This window comes from Macaca mulatta, chromosome 17, assembly GCF_049350105.2.
Source record: "Macaca mulatta isolate MMU2019108-1 chromosome 17, T2T-MMU8v2.0, whole genome shotgun sequence".
In the NCBI taxonomy this organism is placed as follows: Eukaryota; Metazoa; Chordata; class Mammalia; order Primates; family Cercopithecidae; genus Macaca; species Macaca mulatta.
The window spans coordinates 52,803,592-52,826,626 of record NC_133422.1 but is presented as its reverse complement, the minus strand read 5'-3'; positions in this window follow the sequence as shown (position 1 = coordinate 52,826,626).

Here is a 23,035-nt window from a genome sequence, read left to right as displayed (position 1 = left end):
AGGAAATATCCTCAGACGAAATCTGTAAAGAGGCTTTCTGAGAAACTGCTTAGTGTTCTGTTAATTCATCTCACAGAGCTACATCTGTATTTCGGGGATCTCTTTGCTAGCCTTATTTCTGTGGCATCTGAGAACAGATATTTCGGATCCCTTTGAAGACTATAGGGCCAAAGGAAATATCCTCCGAGTACAAAGAGAAAGAAGCTTTCTGAGAAACTTCTTTGTGTTCTGTGAAATCATCTCACAGAGTTACAGCTTTCCCCTCAAGAAGCCTTTCGCTAAGACAGTTCTTGTGGAATTGGCAAAGTGATATTTGGAAGCCCATAGAGGGCTATGGTGAAAAAGGAAATATCCTCAGATGAAATCTGGAAAGAAGCTTTCTGAGAAACTGCTCTGTGATGTGGGACTTCCACTCACAGAGTTACATCTGTATATCGTGGATCTCTTTGCTAGCCTTATTTCTGTGGAATTTGAGAAGTGATATTTCAGATCCCTTTGAGGACTATAGGGCCAAAGGAAATATCCTCCGATAAAAAAGAGAAAGAAGCTTTCTGAGAAACTTCTTTGTGGTCTGTGATATCATCTCACAGAGTTACAGCTTTCCCCTCAAGAAGCCTTTCGCTAAGACAGTTCTTGTGGAATTGGCAAAGTGATATTTGGAAGCCCCTAGAGGGCTATGGTGAAAAAGGAAATATCCTCAGATGAAATCTGGAAAGAAGCTTTCTGAGAAACTGCTCTGTGGTGTGTGACTTCCACTCACAGAGTTACATCTGTATTTCGCGGATCTCTTTGCAAGCCTTATTTCTGTGGAATCTCAGAACAGATATTTCGGATCCCTTTGAAGACTATAGGGCCAAAGGAAATATCCTCCGATAACAAAGAAAGAAGCTTTCTGAGAAACTTCTTTGTGTTCTTTGATATCATCTCACAGAGTTACAGCATTCCCCTCAAGAAGCCTTTCGCTAAGACAGTTCTTGTGGAATTGGCAAAGTGATATTTGGAAGCCCATAGAGGGCTATGGTGAAAAAGGAAATATCCTCAGATGAAATCTGGAAAGAAGCTTTCTGAGAAACTGCTCTGTGGTGTGTGACTTCCACTCACACAGTTACATCTGTCTTTCGTGGATCTCTTTGCTAGCCTTATTTTTGTGGAATCTGAGAACAGATATTTCGGATCCCTTTGAAGACTATAGGGCCGCAGGAAATATCCTCCAATAACAAAGAGAAAGAAGCTTTCTGAGAAACTTTTTTGTGTTCTGTGAAATCATCTCACAGAGTTACAGCTTTCCCCTCAAGAAGCCTTTCGCTAGGACAGTTCTTGTGGAATTGGCAATGTGATATTTGGAAGCCCATGGAGGGCTATGGTGAAAAAGGAAATATCCTCACATGAAATCTGTAAAGAAGCTTTCTGAGAAACTGCTTAGTGTTCTGTTAATTCATCTGACAGAGATACATCTGTATTTCGGGTATCTCTTTGCTAGCCTTATTTCTGTGGAATCTGAGAACAGATATTTCGGATCCCTTTGAAGACTATAGGGCCAAAGGAAATATCCTCCGATAACAAAGAGAAAGAAGCTTTCTGAGAAACTTCTTTGTGTTCTGTGAAATCATCTCACAGAGTTACAGCTTTCCCCTCAAGAAGCCTTTCGCTAAGACAGTTCTTGTGGAATTGGCAAAGTGATATTTGGAAGCCCTTAGAGGGCTACGGTGAAAAAGGAAATATCCTCAGATGAAATATGGAAAGAAGCTTTCTGAGAAACTGCTCTGTGATGTGTGACTTCCACTCACAGAGTTACATCTGTATTTCGTGGATCTCTTTGCTAGCCTTATTTCTGTGGAATCTGAGAACAGATATTTCGGATCCCTTTGAAGACTATAGGGCCAAAGGAAATATCCTCCGATAACAAAGAGAAAGAAGCTTTCTGAGAAACTTCTTTGTGTTCTGTGAAATCATCTCACAGAGTTACAACTTTCCCCTCAAGAAGCCTTTTGCTAAGACAGTTCTTGTGGAATTGGCAAAGTGATATTTGGAACCCCTAGAGGGCTATGGTGAAAACGAAAATATCCTCAGATGATATCTGGAAAGAAGCTTTCTGAGAAACTGCTCTGTGATGTGTGACTTCCACTCACAGAGTTACATCTGTATTTCGTGGATGTCTTTGGTAGCCTTATTTCTGTGGAATCTGAGAACAGATATATCGGATCCCTTTGAAGACTATTGGGCCAAAGGAAATATCCTCCGATAACAAAGAGAAAGAAGCTTTCTGAGAAACTTCCTTGTGTTCTGTGAAATCATCTCACAGAGTTACAGTATTCCTCTCAAGAAGACTTTCTCTAAGACAGTTCTTGTGGAATTGCCAAAGTGATATTTGGAAGCCCATAGAGGGCTATGGTGAAAAAGGAAATATCCTCAGACGAAATCTGTAAAGAGGCTTTCTGAGAAACTGCTTAGTGTTCTGTTAATTCATCTCACAGAGCTACATCTGTATTTCGGGGATCTCTTTGCTAGCCTTATTTCTGTGGCATCTGAGAACAGATATTTCGGATCCCTTTGAAGACTATAGGGCCAAAGGAAATATCCTCCGAGTACAAAGAGAAAGAAGCTTTCTGAGAAACTTCTTTGTGTTCTGTGAAATCATCTCACAGAGTTACAGCTTTCCCCTCAAGAAGCCTTTCGCTAAGACAGTTCTTGTGGAATTGGCAAAGTGATATATGGAAGCCCATAGAGGGCTATGGTGAAAAAGGAAATATCCTCAGATGAAATCTGGAAAGAAGCTTTCTGAGAAACTGCTCTGTGATGTGGGACTTCCACTCACAGAGTTACATCTGTATATCGTGGATCTCTTTGCTAGCCTTATTTCTGTGGAATTTGAGAAGTGATATTTCAGATCCCTTTGAGGACTATAGGGCCAAAGGAAATATCCTCCGATAAAAAAGAGAAAGAAGCTTTCTGAGAAACTTCTTTGTGGTCTGTGATATCATCTCACAGAGTTACAGCTTTCCCCTCAAGAAGCCTTTCGCTAAGACAGTTCTTGTGGAATTGGCAAAGTGATATTTGGAAGCCCCTAGAGGGCTATGGTGAAAAAGGAAATATCCTCAGATGAAATCTGGAAAGAAGCTTTCTGATAAACTTCTCTGTGGTGTGTGACTTCCACTCACAGAGTTACATCTGTATTTCGCGGATCTCTTTGCAAGCCTTATTTCTGTGGAATCTCAGAACAGATATTTCGGATCCCTTTGAAGACTATAGGGCCAAAGGAAATATCCTCCGATAACAAAGAAAGAAGCTTTCTGAGAAACTTCTTTGTGTTCTTTGATATCATCTCACAGAGTTACAGCATTCCCCTCAAGAAGCCTTTCGCTAAGACAGTTCTTGTGGAATTGGCAAAGTGATATTTGGAAGCCCATAGAGGGCTATGGTGAAAAAGGAAATATCCTCAGATGAAATCTGGAAAGAAGCTTTCTGAGAAACTGCTCTGTGGTGTGTGACTTCCACTCACACAGTTACATCTGTCTTTCGTGGATCTCTTTGCTAGCCTTATTTTTGTGGAATCTGAGAACAGATATTTCGGATCCCTTTGAAGACTATAGGGCCGCAGGAAATATCCTCCAATAACAAAGAGAAAGAAGCTTTCTGAGAAACTTTTTTGTGTTCTGTGAAATCATCTCACAGAGTTACAGCTTTCCCCTCAAGAAGCCTTTCGCTAGGACAGTTCTTGTGGAATTGGCAATGTGATATTTGGAAGCCCATGGAGGGCTATGGTGAAAAAGGAAATATCCTCACATGAAATCTGTAAAGAAGCTTTCTGAGAAACTGCTTAGTGTTCTGTTAATTCATCTGACAGAGATACATCTGTATTTCGGGTATCTCTTTGCTAGCCTTATTTCTGTGGAATCTGAGAACAGATATTTCGGATCCCTTTGAAGACTATAGGGCCAAAGGAAATATCCTCCGATAACAAAGAGAAAGAAGCTTTCTGAGAAACTTCTTTGTGTTCTGTGAAATCATCTCACAGAGTTACAGCTTTCCCCTCAAGAAGCCTTTCGCTAAGACAGTTCTTGTGGAATTGGCAAAGTGATATTTGGAAGCCCTTAGAGGGCTACGGTGAAAAAGGAAATATCCTCAGATGAAATATGGAAAGAAGCTTTCTGAGAAACTGCTCTGTGATGTGTGACTTCCACTCACAGAGTTACATCTGTATTTCGTGGATCTCTTTGCTAGCCTTATTTCTGTGGAATATGAGAACAGATATTTCGGATCCCTTTGAAGACTATAGGGCCAAAGGAAATATCCTCCGATAACAAAGAGAAAGAAGCTTTCTGAGAAACTTCTTTGTGTTCTGTGAAATCATCTCACAGAGTTACAACTTTCCCCTCAAGAAGCCTTTTGCTAAGACAGTTCTTGTGGAATTGGCAAAGTGATATTTGGAACCCCTAGAGGGCTATGGTGAAAACGAAAATATCCTCAGATGATATCTGGAAAGAAGCTTTCTGAGAAACTGCTCTGTGATGTGTGACTTCCACTCACAGAGTTACATCTGTGTTTCGTGGATCGCTTTGCTAGCATTATTTCTGTGGTATCTAAGAAGAGATGTTTCGGATCCTTTGAAGACTATAGGGCCAAAGGAAATATCCTCCGATAACAAAGAGAAAGAAGCTTTCTGAGAAACTTCTTTGTGTTCTGTGAAATCATCTCATAGAGTTACAGCTTTCCCCTCTAGAAGCCTTTCGCTAAGACAGTTCTTGTGGAATTGCAAAGTGATATTTGGAAGCCCATAGAGGGCTATGGTGAAAAAGGAAATATCCTCAGATGAAATCTGGAAAGAAGCTTTCAGAGAAACTGCTCTGTGATGTGTGACTTGCACTCACAGAGTTACATCTGTATTTCGTGGATCTCTTTGCTAGCCTTATTTCTGTGGAATCTGAGAACAGATATTTCGGATACCTTTGAAGACTATAGTGCCAAAGGAAATATCCTCCGATAACAAAGAGAAAGAAGCTTTCTGAGAAACTTCTTTGTGTTCTGTTAAATCATCTCACAGAGTTACAGCTTTCCCCTCAAGAAGCCTTTCGCTGAGACGGTTCTTGTGGAATTGGCAAAGTGATAAATGGAAGCCCATAGAGGGCTATGGTGAAAAAGGAAATATCGTCAGATGAAATCTGGAAAGAAGCTTTCTGAGAAAATTCTCTGTGGTGTGTGACTTCCACTCACAGAGTTACATCTGTATATCGTGGATCTCTTTGCCAGCCTTATTTCTGTGGAATCTGAGAACAGATATTTCGGATCCCTTTGAAGACTATAGGGCCAAAGTAACTATCCTCCGATAACAAAGAGAAAGAAGCTTTCTGAGAAACTCTTTGTTTTCTGTGAAATCATCCCACAGAGTTACAGCTTTCCCCTCACGAAGCCTTTCGCTAAACAGTTCTTGTGGAATTGGCAAAGTGATATTTGGAAGCCCATAGAGGGCTATGGTGAAAAAGGAAATATCCTCAGATCAAATCTGGAAAGAAGCTTTCTGAGAAGCTTCTCTGTGATGTGTGACTTCCACTCCCAGAGTTACATCTGTATTTCGTGGATCTCTTTGCTAGCCTTATTTCTGTGGAATCTGAGAACAGATATTTCGGATACCTTTGAAGACTATAGGGCCAAAGGACATATCCTCCGATAACAAAGAGAAAGAAGCTTTCTGAGAAACTTCTTTGTGTTCTGTGAAATCATCTCACAGAGTTACAGCTTTCCCCTCAAGAAGCCTTTCGCTAAGACAGTTCTTGTGGAATTGGCAAAGTGATATTTGGAAGCCCATATAGGGCTATGGTGAAAAAGGAAATATCCTCAGATGAAATCTGGAAAGAAGCTTTCTGAGAAACTGCTCTGTGATGTGTGACTTCCACTCACAGAGTTACATCTGTATTTCGTGGATCTCTTTGCTAGCCTTATTTCTGTGGTATCTAAGAAGAGATATTTCGAATCCTTTGAAGACTATAGGGCCAAAGGAAATATCCTCCGATAACAAAGAGAAAGAAGCTTTCTGAGAAACTTCTTTGTGTTCTGTGAAATAATCTTACAGAGTTACAGCTTTCCCCTCAAGAAGCCTTTCGCTAAGACAGTTCTTTTGGAATTGGTACAGTGATATTTGGAAGCCCATAGAGGGCTATGGTGACAAAGGAAATATCCTCAGATGAAATCTGGAAAGAAGCTTTCTGAGAAACTGCTCTGTGATGTGTGACTTCCACTCACAGAGTTACATCTGTATTTCGTGGATGTCTTTGGTAGCCTTATTTCTGTGGAATCTGAGAACAGATATATCGGATCCCTTTGAAGACTATTGGGCCAAAGGAAATATCCTCCGATAACAAAGAGAAAGAAGCTTTCTGAGAAACTTCTTTGTGTTCTGTGAAAGCATCTCACAGAGTTACACCTTTCCCCTCAAGAAGCCTTTCGCTAAGACAGTACTTGTGGAATTGGCAAAGTGATATTTGGAAGCCCATTGAGGGCTATGGTGAAAAAGGAAATATCCTAAGATGATATCTGGAAAGAAGCTTTCAGAGAAACTGCTCTGTGATGTGTGACTTCCACTCACAGAGTTACATCTATATTTCGTGGATCTCTTTGCTAGCCTTATTTCTGTGGAATCTGAGAACAGATATTTCGCATCCCTTTGAAGACAATAGGGCCAAAGGAATTATCATCCGATAACAAAGAGAAAGAAGCTTTCTGAGAAACTTCTTTGTGTTCTGTGAAATCATCTCACAGAGTTACAGCTTTCCCCTCAAGAAGCCTTTCGCTAAGACAGTTCTTGTGGAATTGGCAAAGTGATATTTGGAAGTCCATATAGGGCTATGGGGAAAAAGGACATATCCTCAGATGAAATTTGGAAAGAAGCTTTCTGAGAAACTTCTCTGTGGTGTGTGACTTCCACTCAGAGAGTTACATCTGTATTTCGTGGATCTCTTTGCTAGCCTTATTTCTGTGGGATCTGAGAACAGATATTTCAGATCCCTTTGAAGACTATAGGGCCAAAGGAAATATCCTCCGATAACAAAGAGAAAGAAGCTTTCTGAGAAACTTCTTTGTGTTCTCTGAAATCATCTCACAGAGTTACAGCTTTCCCCTCAAGAAGCTTTTCACTAAGACAGTTCTTGTGGAATTGGCAAAGTGATATTTAGAAGCCCTTAGAGGGCTATAGTGAAAAAGGAAATATCCTCAGATGAAAACTGGAAAGAAGCTTTCTGAGAAACTTCTCTGTGGTGTGTGACTTCCACTCGCAGAGTTACATCTGTATTTCGTGGATCTCTTTGCTAGCCTTATTTCTGTGGAATCTGAGAACAGATATTTCGGATCCCTTTGAAGACTATAGGGCCAAAGGAAATATCCTCCGATAACAAAGAGAAAGAAGCTTTCTGAGAAACTTCTTTGTGTTTTGTGAAATCATCTCACAGAGTTACAGCTTTCCCCTCAAGAAGCCTTTCGTTAAGACAGTTCTTGTGGAATTGGCAAATTGATATTTGGAAGCCCATGGAGGGTTATGGCGAAAAAGGAAATATCCTCAGAAGAAATCTGGAAAGAAGCTTTCTGAGAAACTGCTTAGTGTTCTGTTAATTCATCTCCCAGAGTTACATCTGTATTTCGTGGATCTCTTTGCTAGCCTTATTTCTGTGGAATCTGAGAACAGATATGTCGGATCCCTTTGATGACTATAGTGCCAAAGGATATATCCTCCGATAACAAAGAGAAAGAAGCTTTCTGAGAAACTTCTTTGTGTTCTGAGAAATCATCTCACAGAGTTACAGCTTTCCCCTCTAGAAGCCTTTCGCTAAGACAGTTCTTGTGGAATTGGCACAGTGATATTTGGAAGCCCACATAGGGCTATGGTGAAAAAGGAAATATCCTCAGGTGAAATATGGAAAGAAGCTTTCTGAGAAACTTCCCTTTGGTGTGTGACTTCCACTCACAGTGTTACATCTGTATTTCGTGGAACTCTTTGCTAGCCTTATTTCTGGGGAATCTGAGAACAGATATTTCGGATCCCTTTGAAGACTATAGGGCCAAAGGAAATATCCTCCGATAACAAAGAGAAAGAAGCTTTCTGAGAAACTTCTTTGTGTTCTGTGAAATCATCTCACAGAGTTACAGGTTTCCCCTCAAAAAGCTTTTCAATATGACAGTTCTTGTGGAATTGGCAAAGTGATATTGTGAAGCCCATAGAGAACTATGGTGAAAAAGGAAATATCCTCAGAGGAAATCTGGAAAGAAGCTTTCAGAGAAACTGCTCTGTGATGTGTGACTTGCACTCACAGAGTTACATCTGTATTTCGTGGATCTCTTTGCTAGCCTTATTTCTGTGGAATCTGAGAACAGATATTTCGGATCCCTTTGAAGACTATAGGGCCAAAGGAAATATCCTCCGATAACAAAGAGAAAGGAGCTTTCTGAGAAACTTCTTTGTGTTCTGTGAAATCATCTCACAGAGTTACAGATTTCCCCTCAAGAAGCCTTTCGCTAAGACGGTTCTTGTGGAATTGGCAAAGTGATATATGGAAGCCCATAGAGGGCTATGGTGAAAAAGGAAATATCGTCAGATGAAATCTGGAAAGAAGCTTTCTGAGAAAATTCTCTGTGGTGTGTGACTTCCACTCACAGAGTTACATCTGTATATCGTGGATCCCTTTGCCAGCCTTATTTCTGTGGAATCTGAGAACAGATATTTCGGATCCCTTTGAAGACTATAGGGCCAAAGTAAATATCCTCCGATAACAAAGAGAAAGAAGCTTTCTGAGAAACTTCTTTGTTTTCTGTGAAATCATCCCACAGAGTTAGAGATTTCCCCTCACGAAGCCTTTCGCTAAACAGTTCTTGTGGAATTGGCAAGGTTATATTTGGAAGCCCATAGAGGGCTATGGTGAAAAAGGAAATATCCTCAGATCAAATCTGGAAAGAAGCTTTCTGAGAAGCTTCTCTGTGATGTGTGACTTCCACTCACAGAGTTACATCTGCATTTCGTGGATCTCTTTGCTTGCCTTGTTTCTGTGGAATCTGAGAACAGATATTTCGGATACCTTTGAAGACTATAGGGCCAAAGGAAATATCCTCCGATAACAGAGAGAAAGAAGCTTTCTGAGAAACTTCTTTGTGTTCTCTGAAATCATCTCACAGAGTTACAGCTTTCCCCTCAAGAAGCTTTTCACTAAGACAGTTCTTGTGGAATTGGCAAAGTGATATTTAGAAGCCCTTAGAGGGCTATAGTGAAAAAGGAAATATCCTCAGCTGAAAAGTGGAAAGAAGCTTTCTGAGAAACTTCTCTGTGGTGTGTGACTTCCACTCGCAGAGTTACATCTGTATTTCCTGGATCTCTTTGCTACCCTTATTTCTGTGGAATCTGAGAACAGATATTTCGGATCCCTTTGAAGACTATAGGGCCAAAGGAACTATCCTCCGATAACAAAGAGAAAGAAGCTTTCTGAGAAACTTCTTTGTGTTCTGTGAAATCATCTCACAGAGTTACAGCTTTCCCCTCAAGAAACCTTTCGCTAAGACGGTTCTTGTGGATTTGGCACAGTGATATTTGGAAGCCCATAGAGGGCTACGGTGAATAAGGAAATATCCTCAGATGAAATCTGGAAAGAAGCTTTCTCAGAAACTTCTCTGTGATGTGAGACTTCCACTCACAGGGTTACATCTGTATATCGTGGATCTCTTTGCCAGCCTTTTTTCTGTGGAATCTGAGAACAGATATTTCGGATCCCTTTGAAGACTATAGGGCCAAAGTAAATATCCTCCGATAACAAAGAGAAAGAAGCTTTCTGAGAAAATTCTTTGTTTTCTGTGAAATCATCCCACAGAGTTAAGGCTTTCCCCTCACGAAGCCTTTTCCTAAACAGTTCTTGTGGAATTGGCAAAGTGATATTTGGAAGCCCTTAGAGGGCTATGGTGAAAAAGGAAATATCCTCAGATCAAATCTGGAAAGAAGCTTTCTGAGAAGCTTCTCTGTGATGTGTGACTTCCACTAACAGAGTTACATCTGTATTTCGTGGATCTCTTTGCTAGCCTTATTTCTGTGGAATCTAAGAACAGATATTTCAGATACCTTTGAAGACTATAGGGCCAAAGGAAATATCCTCCGATAAAAAAGAGAAAGAAGCTTTCTGAGAAACTTCTTTGTGTTCTGTGAAATCATCTCACAGAGTTACAGCTTTCCCCTCAAGAAGCCTTTCGCTACGACAGTTCTTGTGGAATTGGCAAACTGATATTTGGAAGCCCATAGAGGGCTATGTTGAAAAAGGAAATATCCTCAGATGAAATCTGGAAAGAAGCTTTCTGAGAAACTGCTCTGTGATGTGTGACTTCCACTCACAGAATTACATCTGTATTTCGTGGATTTCTTTGCTAACCTTATTTCTGTGGAATCTGAGAACAGATACTTCGGATCCCTTTGAAGACTATAGGGCCAAAGGAAATATCCTCCGATAACAAAGAGAAAGAAGCTTTCTGAGAAACTTCTTTGTGTTCTGAGAATCATCTCACAGAGTTACAGCTTTCCCCTCAAGAAGCCTTTCCCAAAGACAGTTCTTGTGGAATTGTCACAGTGATATTTGGAAGCCCTTAGAGGGCTATGGTGAAAAAGGAAATATCATCAGGTGAAATATGGAAAGAAGCTTTCTGAGAAACTTCTCTGTGGTGTGTGACTTCCACTCACAGAGTTACATCTGTATTTCGTGGATCTCTTTGCTAGCCTTATTTCTGTGGAATCTGAGAACAGATATTTCGGATCCCTTTGAACACTATGGGGCCAAAGGAAATATCCTCCGAAAACAAAGAGAAAGAAGCTTTCTGAGAAACTTATTTGTGTTCTGTGAAATCACCTCACAGAGTTGCAACTTTCCCTTCAAGAAGCCTTTCGTTAAGACAGTTCTTGTGGAATTGGCAAAATGATATTTGGAAGCCCATAGAGGGTTATGGCGAAAAAGGAAATATCCTCAGAAGAAATCTGGAAAGAAGCTTTCTGAGAAACTGATTAGTGTTCTGTTAATTCATCTCCCAGAGTTACATCTGTATTTCGTGGATCTCTTTGCTAGCCTTATTTCTGTGGAATCTGAGAACAGATATGTCGGATTCCTTTGAAGACTATAGTGCCAAAGGAAATATCCTCCGATAACAAAGAGAAAGAAGCTTTCTGAGAAACTTCTTTGTGTTCTGAGAAATCATCTCACAGAGTTACAGCTTTCCCTTCTAGAAGCCTTTCGCTAAGACAGTTCTTGTGGAATTGGCACAGTGATATTTGGAAGCCCACATAGGGCTATGGTGAAAAAGGAAATATCCTCAGGTGAAATATGGAAAGAAGCTTTCTGAGAAACTTCTCTTTGGTGTGTGACTTCCACTCACAGTGTTACATCTGTATTTCGTGGAACTCTTTGCTAGCCTTATTTCTGGGGAATCTGAGAACAGATATTTCGGATCCCTTTGAAGACTATAGGGCCAAAGGAAATATCCTCCGATAACCAAGAGAAAGAAGCTTTCTGAGAAACTTCTTTGTGTTCTGTGAAATCATCTCACAGAGTTACAGCTTTCCACTCAAAAAGCTTTTCACTATGACAGTTCTTATGGAATTGGCAAAGTGATATGGTGAAGCCCATAGAGGGCTACGGTGAAAAAGGAAATATCCTCAGATGAAATCTGGAAAGAAGCCTTCTGAGACACTGCTCTGTGATGTGTGACTTCCACTCACAGAGTTACATCTGTATTTCGTGGATCTCTTTGCTAGCCTTATTTCTGTGGAATCTGAGAACAGATATTTCGGATCCCTTTGAAGACTATAGGGCCAAAGTAAATATCCTCCGATAACAAAGAGAAAGAAGCTTTCTGAGAAACTTCTTTGTTTTCTGTGAAATCATCCCACAGAGTTAGAGCTTTCCCCTCACGAAGCCTTTCGCTAAACAGTTCTTGTGGAATTGGCAAAGTGATATTTAGAAGCCCATAGAGGGCTATGTTGAAAAAGGAAATATCCTCAGATGAAATCTGGAAAGAAGCTTTCTGAGAAACTGCTCTGTGATGTGTGACTTCCACTCACAGAGTTGCATCTGTATTTCGTGGATTTCTTTGCTAACCTTATTTCTGTGGAATCTGAGAACAGATATTTCGGATCCCTTTGAAGACTATAGGGCCAAAGGAAATATCCTCCGATAACAAAGAGAAAGAAGCTTTCTGAGAAACTTCTTTGTGTTCTGTGAAATCATCTCACAGAGTTACAGCTTTCCCCTCAAGAAACCTTTCGCTAAGACGGTTCTTGTGGATTTGGCACAGTGATATTTGGAAGCCCATAGAGGGCTACGGTGAATAAGGAAATATCCTCAGATGAAATCTGGAAAGAAGCTTTCTCAGAAACTTCTCTGTGATGTGAGACTTCCACTCACAGGGTTACATCTGTATATCGTGGATCTCTTTGCCAGCCTTTTTTCTGTGGAATCTGAGAACAGATATTTCGGATCCCTTTGAAGACTATAGGGCCAAAGTAAATATCCTCCGATAACAAAGAGAAAGAAGCTTTCTGAGAAAATTCTTTGTTTTCTGTGAAATCATCCCACAGAGTTAAGGCTTTCCCCTCACGAAGCCTTTTCCTAAACAGTTCTTGTGGAATTGGCAAAGTGATATTTGGAAGCCCATAGAGGGCTATGGTGAAAAAGGAAATATCCTCAGATCAAATCTGGAAAGAAGCTTTCTGAGAAGCTTCTCTGTGATGTGTGACTTCCACTAACAGAGTTACATCTGTATTTCGTGGATCTCTTTGCTAGCCTTATTTCTGTGGAATCTAAGAACAGATATTTCAGATACCTTTGAAGACTATAGGGCCAAAGGAAATATCCTCCGATAAAAAAGAGAAAGAAGCTTTCTGAGAAACTTCTTTGTGTTCTGTGAAATCATCTCACAGAGTTACAGCTTTCCCCTCAAGAAGCCTTTCGCTACGACAGTTCTTGTGGAATTGGCAAACTGATATTTGGAAGCCCATAGAGGGCTATGTTGAAAAAGGAAATATCCTCAGATGAAATCTGGAAAGAAGCTTTCTGAGAAACTGCTCTGTGATGTGTGACTTCCACTCACAGAATTACATCTGTATTTCGTGGATTTCTTTGCTAACCTTATTTCTGTGGAATCTGAGAACAGATACTTCGGATCCCTTTGAAGACTATAGGGCCAAAGGAAATATCCTCCGATAACAAAGAGAAAGAAGCTTTCTGAGAAACTTCTTTGTGTTCTGTGAAATCACCTCACAGATTTACAGCTTTCCCCTCAAGAAGCCTTTCGCTAAGACGGTTCTTGTGGAATTGGCAAAGTGATATTTGGAAGCCCATAGAGGGCTATGGTGAAAAAGGAAATATCCTCAGATGAAATCTGGAAAGAAGCTTTCTGAGAAACTTCTCAGTGGTGTGTGACTTCCACTCACAGAGTTACATCTGTATTTCGTGGATCTCTTTGCTAGCCTTATTTCTGTGGAATCTGAGAACAGATATTTCGAATCCCTTTGAAGACTATAGGGCCAAAGGAAATATCCTACGATAACAAAGAGAAAGAAGCTTTCTGAGAAACTTCTTTGTATTCTGTGAAATCACCTCACCGAGTTACAGCTTTCCCCTCAAGAAGCCTTTCGCTAAGACGGTTCTTGTGGAATTGGCACAGTGATATTTGGAAGCCCATAGAGGGCTATGGTGAATAAGGAAATATCCTCAGATGAAATCTGGAAAGAAGCTTTCTCAGAAACTTCTCTGTGATGTGAGACTTCCACTCACAGGGTTACATCTGTATATCGTGGATCTCTTTGCCAGCCTTTTTTCTGTGGAATCTGAGAACAGATATTTCGGATCCCTTTGAAGACTATAGGGCCAAAGTAAATATCCTCCGATAACAAAGAGAAAGAAGCTTTCTGAGAAAATTCTTTGTTTTCTGTGAAATCATCCCACAGAGTTAAAGCTTTCCCCTCCCAAAGCCTTTCGCTAAACAGTTCTTGTGGAATTGGCAAAGTGATATTTGGAAGCCCATAGAGGGCTATGGTGAAAAAGGAAATATCCTCAGATCAAATCTGGAAAGAAGCTTTCTGAGATGCTTCTCTGTGATGTGTGACTTCCACTAACAGAGTTACATCTGTATTTCGTGGATCTCTTTGCTAGCCTTATTTCTGTGGAATCTGAGAACAGATATTTCGGATACCTTTGAAGACTATAGGGCCAAAGGAAATATCCTCCGATTACAAAGAGAAAGAAGCTTTCTGAGAAACTTCTTTGTGTTCTGTGAAATCATCTCACAGAGTTACAGGTTTCCCCTCAAGAAGCCTTTCGCTAGGACAGTTCTTGTGGAATTGGCAAAGTGATATTTAGAAGCCCATAGAGGGCTATGTTGAAAAAGGAAATATACTGAGATGAAATCTGGAAAGAAGCTTTCTGAGAAACTGCTCTGTGATGTGTGACTTCCACTCACAGAGTTACATCTCTATTTCGTGGATGTCTTTGCTAGCCTTATTTCTGTGGAATCTGAGAACAGATATTTCGGATCCCTTTGAAGTCTATAGGGCCAAAGGAAATATCCTCCGATAACAAAGAGAGAGAAGCTTTCTGAGAAAATTCTTTGTGTTCTGTGAAATCATCTCACAGAGTTACAGCTTTCCCCTCAAGAAGCCTTTCGCTACGACAGTTCTTGTGAAATTGGCAAACTGATATTTGGAAGCCCATAGAGGGCTATGTTGAAAAAGGAAATATCCTCAGATGAAATCTGGAAAGAAGCTTTCTGAGAAACTGCTCTGTGATGTGTGACTTCCACTCACAGAGTTACATCTGTATTTCGTGGATTTCTTTGCTAACCTTATTTCTGTGGAATCTGAGAACAGATACTTCGGATCCCTTTGAAGACTATATGGCCAAAGGAAATATCCTCCGATAACAAAGAGAAAGAAGCTTTCTGAGAAACTTCTTTGTGTTCCGTGAAATCATCTCACAGATTTACAGCTTTCCCCTCAAGAAGCCTTTCACTAAGACGGTTCTTGTGGAATTGGCAAAGTGATATTTGGAAGCCCATAGAGGGCTATGGTGAAAAAGGAAATATCCTCAGATGAAATCTGGAAAGAAGCTTTCTGAGAAACTGCTCTGTGGTGTGTGACTTCCACTCACAGAATTACATCTGTATTTCGTGGATTTCTTTGCTAACCTTATTTCTGTGGAATCTGAGAACAGATACTTCGGATCCCTTTGAAGACTATAGGGCCAAAGGAAATATCCTCCGATAACAAAGAGAAAGAAGCTTTCTGAGAAACTTCTTTGTGTTCTGAGAATCATCTCACAGAGTTACAGCTTTCCCCTCAAGAAGCCTTTCCCAAAGACAGTTCTTGTGGAATTGTCACAGTGATATTTGGAAGCCCTTAGAGGGCTATGGTGAAAAAGGAAATATCATCAGGTGAAATATGGAAAGAAGCTTTCTGAGAAACTTCTCTGTGGTGTGTGACTTCCACTCACAGAGTTACATCTGTATTTCGTGGATCTCTTTGCTAGCCTTATTTCTGTGGAATCTGAGAACAGATATTTCGGATCCCTTTGAACACTATGGGGCCAAAGGAAATATCCTCCGAAAACAAAGAGAAAGAAGCTTTCTGAGAAACTTATTTGTGTTCTGTGAAATCACCTCACAGAGTTGCAACTTTCCCTTCAAGAAGCCTTTCGTTAAGACAGTTCTTGTGGAATTGGCAAAATGATATTTGGAAGCCCATAGAGGGTTATGGCGAAAAAGGAAATATCCTCAGAAGAAATCTGGAAAGAAGCTTTCTGAGAAACTGATTAGTGTTCTGTTAATTCATCTCCCAGAGTTACATCTGTATTTCGTGGATCTCTTTGCTAGCCTTATTTCTGTGGAATCTGAGAACAGATATGTCGGATTCCTTTGAAGACTATAGTGCCAAAGGAAATATCCTCCGATAACAAAGAGAAAGAAGCTTTCTGAGAAACTTCTTTGTGTTCTGAGAAATCATCTCACAGAGTTACAGCTTTCCCTTCTAGAAGCCTTTCGCTAAGACAGTTCTTGTGGAATTGGCACAGTGATATTTGGAAGCCCACATAGGGCTATGGTGAAAAAGGAAATATCCTCAGGTGAAATATGGAAAGAAGCTTTCTGAGAAACTTCTCTTTGGTGTGTGACTTCCACTCACAGTGTTACATCTGTATTTCGTGGAACTCTTTGCTAGCCTTATTTCTGGGGAATCTGAGAACAGATATTTCGGATCCCTTTGAAGACTATAGGGCCAAAGGAAATATCCTCCGATAACCAAGAGAAAGAAGCTTTCTGAGAAACTTCTTTGTGTTCTGTGAAATCATCTCACAGAGTTACAGCTTTCCACTCAAAAAGCTTTTCACTATGACAGTTCTTATGGAATTGGCAAAGTGATATGGTGAAGCCCATAGAGGGCTACGGTGAAAAAGGAAATATCCTCAGATGAAATCTGGAAAGAAGCCTTCTGAGACACTGCTCTGTGATGTGTGACTTCCACTCACAGAGTTACATCTGTATTTCGTGGATCTCTTTGCTAGCCTTATTTCTGTGGAATCTGAGAACAGATATTTCGGATCCCTTTGAAGACTATAGGGCCAAAGTAAATATCCTCCGATAACAAAGAGAAAGAAGCTTTCTGAGAAACTTCTTTGTTTTCTGTGAAATCATCCCACAGAGTTAGAGCTTTCCCCTCACGAAGCCTTTCGCTAAACAGTTCTTGTGGAATTGGCAAAGTGATATTTAGAAGCCCATAGAGGGCTATGTTGAAAAAGGAAATATCCTCAGATGAAATCTGGAAAGAAGCTTTCTGAGAAACTGCTCTGTGATGTGTGACTTCCACTCACAGAGTTGCATGTGTATTTCGTGGATTTCTTTGCTAACCTTATTTCTGTGGAATCTGAGAACAGATATTTCGGATCCCTTTGAAGACTATAGGGCCAAAGGAAATATCCTCCGATAACAAAGAGAAAGAAGCTTTCTGAGAAACTTCTTTGTGTTCTGTGAAATCATCTCACAGAGTTACAGCTTTCCCCTCAAGAAACCTTTCGCTAAGACGGTTCTTGTGGATTTGGCACAGTGATATTTGGAAGCCCATAGAGGGCTACGGTGAATAAGGAAATATCCTCAGATGAAATCTGGAAAGAAGCTTTCTCAGAAACTTCTCTGTGATGTGAGACTTCCACTCACAGGGTTACATCTGTATATCGTGGATCTCTTTGCCAGCCTTTTTTCTGTGGAATCTGAGAACAGATATTTCGGATCCCTTTGAAGACTATAGGGCCAAAGTAAATATCCTCCGATAACAAAGAGAAAGAAGCTTTCTGAGAAAATTCTTTGTTTTCTGTGAAATCATCCCACAGAGTTAAGGCTTTCCCCTCACGAAGCCTTTTCCTAAACAGTTCTTGTGGAATTGGCAAAGTGATATTTGGAAGCCCATAGAGGGCTATGGTGAAAAAGGAAATATCCTCAGATCAAATCTGGAAAGAAGCTTTCTGAGAAGCTTCTCTGTGATGTGTGACTTCCACTAACAGAGTTACATCTGTATTTCGTGGATCTCTTTGCTAGCCTTATTTCTGTGGAATCTAAGAACAGATATTTCAGATACCTTTGAAGACTATAGGGCCAAAGGAAATATCCTCCGATAAAAAAGAGAAAGAAGCTTTCTGAGAAACTTCTTTGTGTTCTGTGAAATCATCTCACAGAGTTACAGCTTTCCCCTCAAGAAGCCTTTCGCTACGACAGTTCTTGTGGAATTGGCAAACTGATATTTGGAAGCCCATAGAGGGCTATGTTGAAAAAGGAAATATCCTCAGATGAAATCTGGAAAGAAGCTTTCTGAGAAACTGCTCTGTGATGTGTGACTTCCACTCACAGAATTACATCTGTATTTCGTGGATTTCTTTGCTAACCTTATTTCTGTGGAATCTGAGAACAGATACTTCGGATCCCTTTGAAGACTATAGGGCCAAAGGAAATATCCTCCGATAACAAAGAGAAAGAAGCTTTCTGAGAAACTTCTTTGTGTTCTGTGAAATCACCTCACAGATTTACAGCTTTCCCCTCAAGAAGCCTTTCGCTAAGACGGTTCTTGTGGAATTGGCAAAGTGATATTTGGAAGCCCATAGAGGGCTATGGTGAAAAAGGAAATATCCTCAGATGAAATCTGGAAAGAAGCTTTCTGAGAAACTTCTCAGTGGTGTGTGACTTCCACTCACAGAGTTACATCTGTATTTCGTGGATCTCTTTGCTAGCCTTATTTCTGTGGAATCTGAGAACAGATATTTCGAATCCCTTTGAAGACTATAGGGCCAAAGGAAATATCCTACGATAACAAAGAGAAAGAAGCTTTCTGAGAAACTTCTTTGTATTCTGTGAAATCACCTCACCGAGTTACAGCTTTCCCCTCAAGAAGCCTTTCGCTAAGACGGTTCTTGTGGAATTGGCACAGTGATATTTGGAAGCCCATAGAGGGCTATGGTGAATAAGGAAATATCCTCAGATGAAATCTGGAAAGAAGCTTTCTCAGAAACTTCTCTGTGATGTGAGACTTCCACTCACAGGGTTACATCTGTATATCGTGGATCTCTTTGCCAGCCTTTTTTCTGTGGAATCTGAGAACAGATATTTCGGATCCCTTTGAAGACTATAGGGCCAAAGTAAATATCCTCCGATAACAAAGAGAAAGAAGCTTTCTGAGAAAATTCTTTGTTTTCTGTGAAATCATCCCACAGAGTTAAAGCTTTCCCCTCCCAAAGCCTTTCGCTAAACAGTTCTTGTGGAATTGGCAAAGTGATATTTGGAAGCCCATAGAGGGCTATGGTGAAAAAGGAAATATCCTCAGATCAAATCTGGAAAGAAGCTTTCTGAGATGCTTCTCTGTGATGTGTGACTTCCACTAACAGAGTTACATCTGTATTTCGTGGATCTCTTTGCTAGCCTTATTTCTGTGGAATCTGAGAACAGATATTTCGGATACCTTTGAAGACTATAGGGCCAAAGGAAATATCCTCCGATTACAAAGAGAAAGAAGCTTTCTGAGAAACTTCTTTGTGTTCTGTGAAATCATCTCACAGAGTTACAGGTTTCCCCTCAAGAAGCCTTTCGCTAGGACAGTTCTTGTGGAATTGGCAAAGTGATATTTAGAAGCCCATAGAGGGCTATGTTGAAAAAGGAAATATACTGAGATGAAATCTGGAAAGAAGCTTTCTGAGAAACTGCTCTGTGATGTGTGACTTCCACTCACAGAGTTACATCTCTATTTCGTGGATGTCTTTGCTAGCCTTATTTCTGTGGAATCTGAGAACAGATATTTCGGATCCCTTTGAAGTCTATAGGGCCAAAGGAAATATCCTCCGATAACAAAGAGAGAGAAGCTTTCTGAGAAAATTCTTTGTGTTCTGTGAAATCATCTCACAGAGTTACAGCTTTCCCCTCAAGAAGCCTTTCGCTACGACAGTTCTTGTGAAATTGGCAAACTGATATTTGGAAGCCCATAGAGGGCTATGTTGAAAAAGGAAATATCCTCAGATGAAATCTGGAAAGAAGCTTTCTGAGAAACTGCTCTGTGATGTGTGACTTCCACTCACAGAGTTACATCTGTATTTCGTGGATTTCTTTGCTAACCTTATTTCTGTGGAATCTGAGAACAGATACTTCGGATCCCTTTGAAGACTATATGGCCAAAGGAAATATCCTCCGATAACAAAGAGAAAGAAGCTTTCTGAGAAACTTCTTTGTGTTCCGTGAAATCATCTCACAGATTTACAGCTTTCCCCTCAAGAAGCCTTTCACTAAGACGGTTCTTGTGGAATTGGCAAAGTGATATTTGGAAGCCCATAGAGGGCTATGGTGAAAAAGGAAATATCCTCAGATGAAATCTGGAAAGAAGCTTTCTGAGAAACTGCTCTGTGGTGTGTGACTTCCACTCACAGAGTTACATCTGTATTTCGTGGATCTCTTTGCTAGCCTTATTTCTGTGGAATCTGAGAACAGATATTTCGGATCCCTTTGAAGACTGTAGGGCCAAAGGAAATATCCTCCGATAACAAAGAGAAAGAAGCTTTCTGAGAAACTTCTTTGTGTTCTGAGAATCATCTCACAGAGTTACAGCTTTCCCCTCAAGAAGCCTTTCCCAAAGACAGTTCTTGTGGAATTGGCACAGTGATATTTGGAAGCCCACAGAGGGCTATGGTGAAAAAGGAAATATCATCAGGTGAAATATGGAAAGAAGCTTTCTGAGAAACTTCTCTGTGGTGTGTGACTTCCACTCACAGAGTTACATCTGTATTTCTTGGAACTCTTTGCTAGCCTTATTTCTGTGGAATCTGAGAACAGATATTTCCCATCCGTTTGAAGACTATAGGGCCAAAGGAAATATCATCCGATAACAAAGAGAAAGAAGCTTTCTGAGAAACTTCTTTGTGTTCTGTGAAATCATCTCACAGAGTTACAGCTTTCCTCTCAAGAAGCCTTTCGCTAAGACAGTTCTTGTGGAATTGGCAAAGTGATATTTGGAAGCCCTTAGAGGGCTATGGTGAAAAAGGAAATATCCTCAGATGAAATCTGGAAAGAAGCTTTCTGAGAAACTTCTCTGTGGTGTGTGACTTCCACTCACAGAGTTACATCTGTATTTCGTGGATCTCTTTGCTAGCCTTATTTCTGTGGAATCTGAGAAGAGATATTTCGGATCCCTTTGAAGACTATAGGGCCAAAGGAAATATCCTTCGATAACAAAGAGAGAGAAGCTTTCTGAGAAACTTCTTTGTGTTCTGAGAAATCATCTCATAGAGTTACAGCTTTCCCCTTAAGAAGCCTTTCACTAAGACAGTTCTTGTGGAATTGGCAAAGTGATATTTGGAAGCCCATAGAGGGCTATGGTGAAAAAGGAAATATCCTCAGATGAAATCTGGAAAGAAGCTTTCTGAGAAACTGCTCTGTGGTGTGTGACTTAAACTCACATAGGTACATCTGTATTTCGTGGATCTCTTTGCTAGCATTATTTCTGTGGAATCTGAGAACAGATATTTCGGATCCCTTTGAAGACTATAGGGCCAAAGGAAATATCCTCCGATAACAAAGAGAAAGAAGCTTTCTGAGAAACTTCTTTGTGTTCTGTGAAATCATCTCACAGAGTTACAGCTTTCCTCTCAAGAAGCCTTTCGCTAAGACAGTTCTTGTGGAATTGGCAAAGTGATATTTGGAAGCCCTTAGAGGGCTATGGTGAAAAAGGAAATATCCTCAGGTGAAATCTGGAAGGAGGCTTTCTGAGAAACTTCTCTGTGGTGTGTGACTTCCACTCACAGAGTTACATCTGTATTTCGTGGATCTCTTTAATAGCCTTATTTCTGTGGAATCTGAGAACAGATATTTCGGATCCCTTAGAAGACTATAGGGCCTAAGGAAATATCCCCCGATAACAAAGAGAAAGAAGCTTTCTGAGAAACTTCTTTGTGTTCTGTGAAATCATCTCACAGAGTTACAGCTTTCCCCTCTAGAAGCCTTTCGCTAAGACGGTTCTTGTGGAATTGGCAAAGTAATATTTGGAAGCCCAGAGAGGGCTATGGTGAAAAAGGAAATATCCTCATATGAAATCTGGAAAGAAGCTTTCTGAGATACTGCTCTGTGATGTGTGACTTCCACTCACAGAGTTACATCTGTATTTCGTGGATCTCTTTGCTAGCCTTATTTCTGTGGAATCTGAGAACAGATATTTCGGATCCCTTTGAAGACTATAGGGCCAAAGTAAATATCCTCCGATAACAAAGAGAAAGAAGCTTTCTGAGAAACTTCTTTGTGTTCTGTGAAATCATCTCACAGAGTTACAGCTTTCCCCTCAAGAAGCCTTTCGCTAAGACGGTTCTTGTGGAATTGGCAAAGTGATATTTGGAAGCCCATAGAGGGCTATGGTGAAAAAGGAAATATCCTCAGATGAAATCTGGAAAGAAGCTTTCTGAGAAACTGCTCTGTGATGTGGGACTTCCACTCACAGAGTTACATCTGTATTTCTTGGAACTCTTTGCTAGCCTTTTTTCTGTGGAATCTGAGAACAGATATTTCCCATCCGTTTGAAGACTATAGGGCCAAAGGAAATATCCTCCGATAACAAAGAGAAAGAAGCTTTCTGAGAAACTTCTTTGTGTTCTGTGAAATCATCTCACAGAGTTACAGCTTTCCTCTCAAGAAGCCTTTCGCTAAGACAGTTCTTGTGGAATTGGCAAAGTGATATTTGGAAGCCCTTAGAGGGCTATGGTGAAAAAGGAAATATCCTCAGGTGAAATCTGGAAGGAAGCTTTCTGAGAAACTTCTCTGTGGTGTGTGACTTCCACTCACAGAGTTACATCTGTATTTCGTGGATCTCCTTAATAGCCTTATTTCTGTGGAATCTGAGAACAGATATTTCGGATCCCTTTGAAGACTATAGGGCCAAAGGAAATATCCTCCGATAACAAAGAGAAAGAAGCTTTCTGAGAAACTTCTTTGTGTTCTGTGAAATCATCTCACAGAGTTACAGCTTTCCCCTCAAGAAGCCTTTCGCTAAGACGGTTCTTGTGGAATTGGCAAGGTGATATTTGGAAGCCCAGAGAGGGCTATGGTGAAAAAGGAAATATCCTCATATGAAATCTGGAAAGAAGCTTTCTGAAATACTGCTCTGTGATGTGTGACTTCCACTCACAGAGTTACATCTGTATTTCGTGGATCTCTTTGCTAGCCTTATTTCTGTGGAATCTGAGAACAGATATTTCGGATCCGTTTGAAGACTATAGGGCCAAAGGAAATATCCTCCGATAACAAAGAGAAAGAAGCTTTCTGAGAAACTTCTTTGTCTTCTGTGAAATCATCTCACAGAGTTACAGCTTTCCCCTCAAGAAGCCTTTCGCTAAGACGGTTCTTGTGGAATTGGCAAAGTGATATTTGGAAGCCCATAGAGAGCTATGTTGAAAAAGGAAATATCCTCAGATGAAATCTGGAAAGAAGCTTTCTGAGAAACTGCTCTGTGATGTGGGACTTCCACTCACAG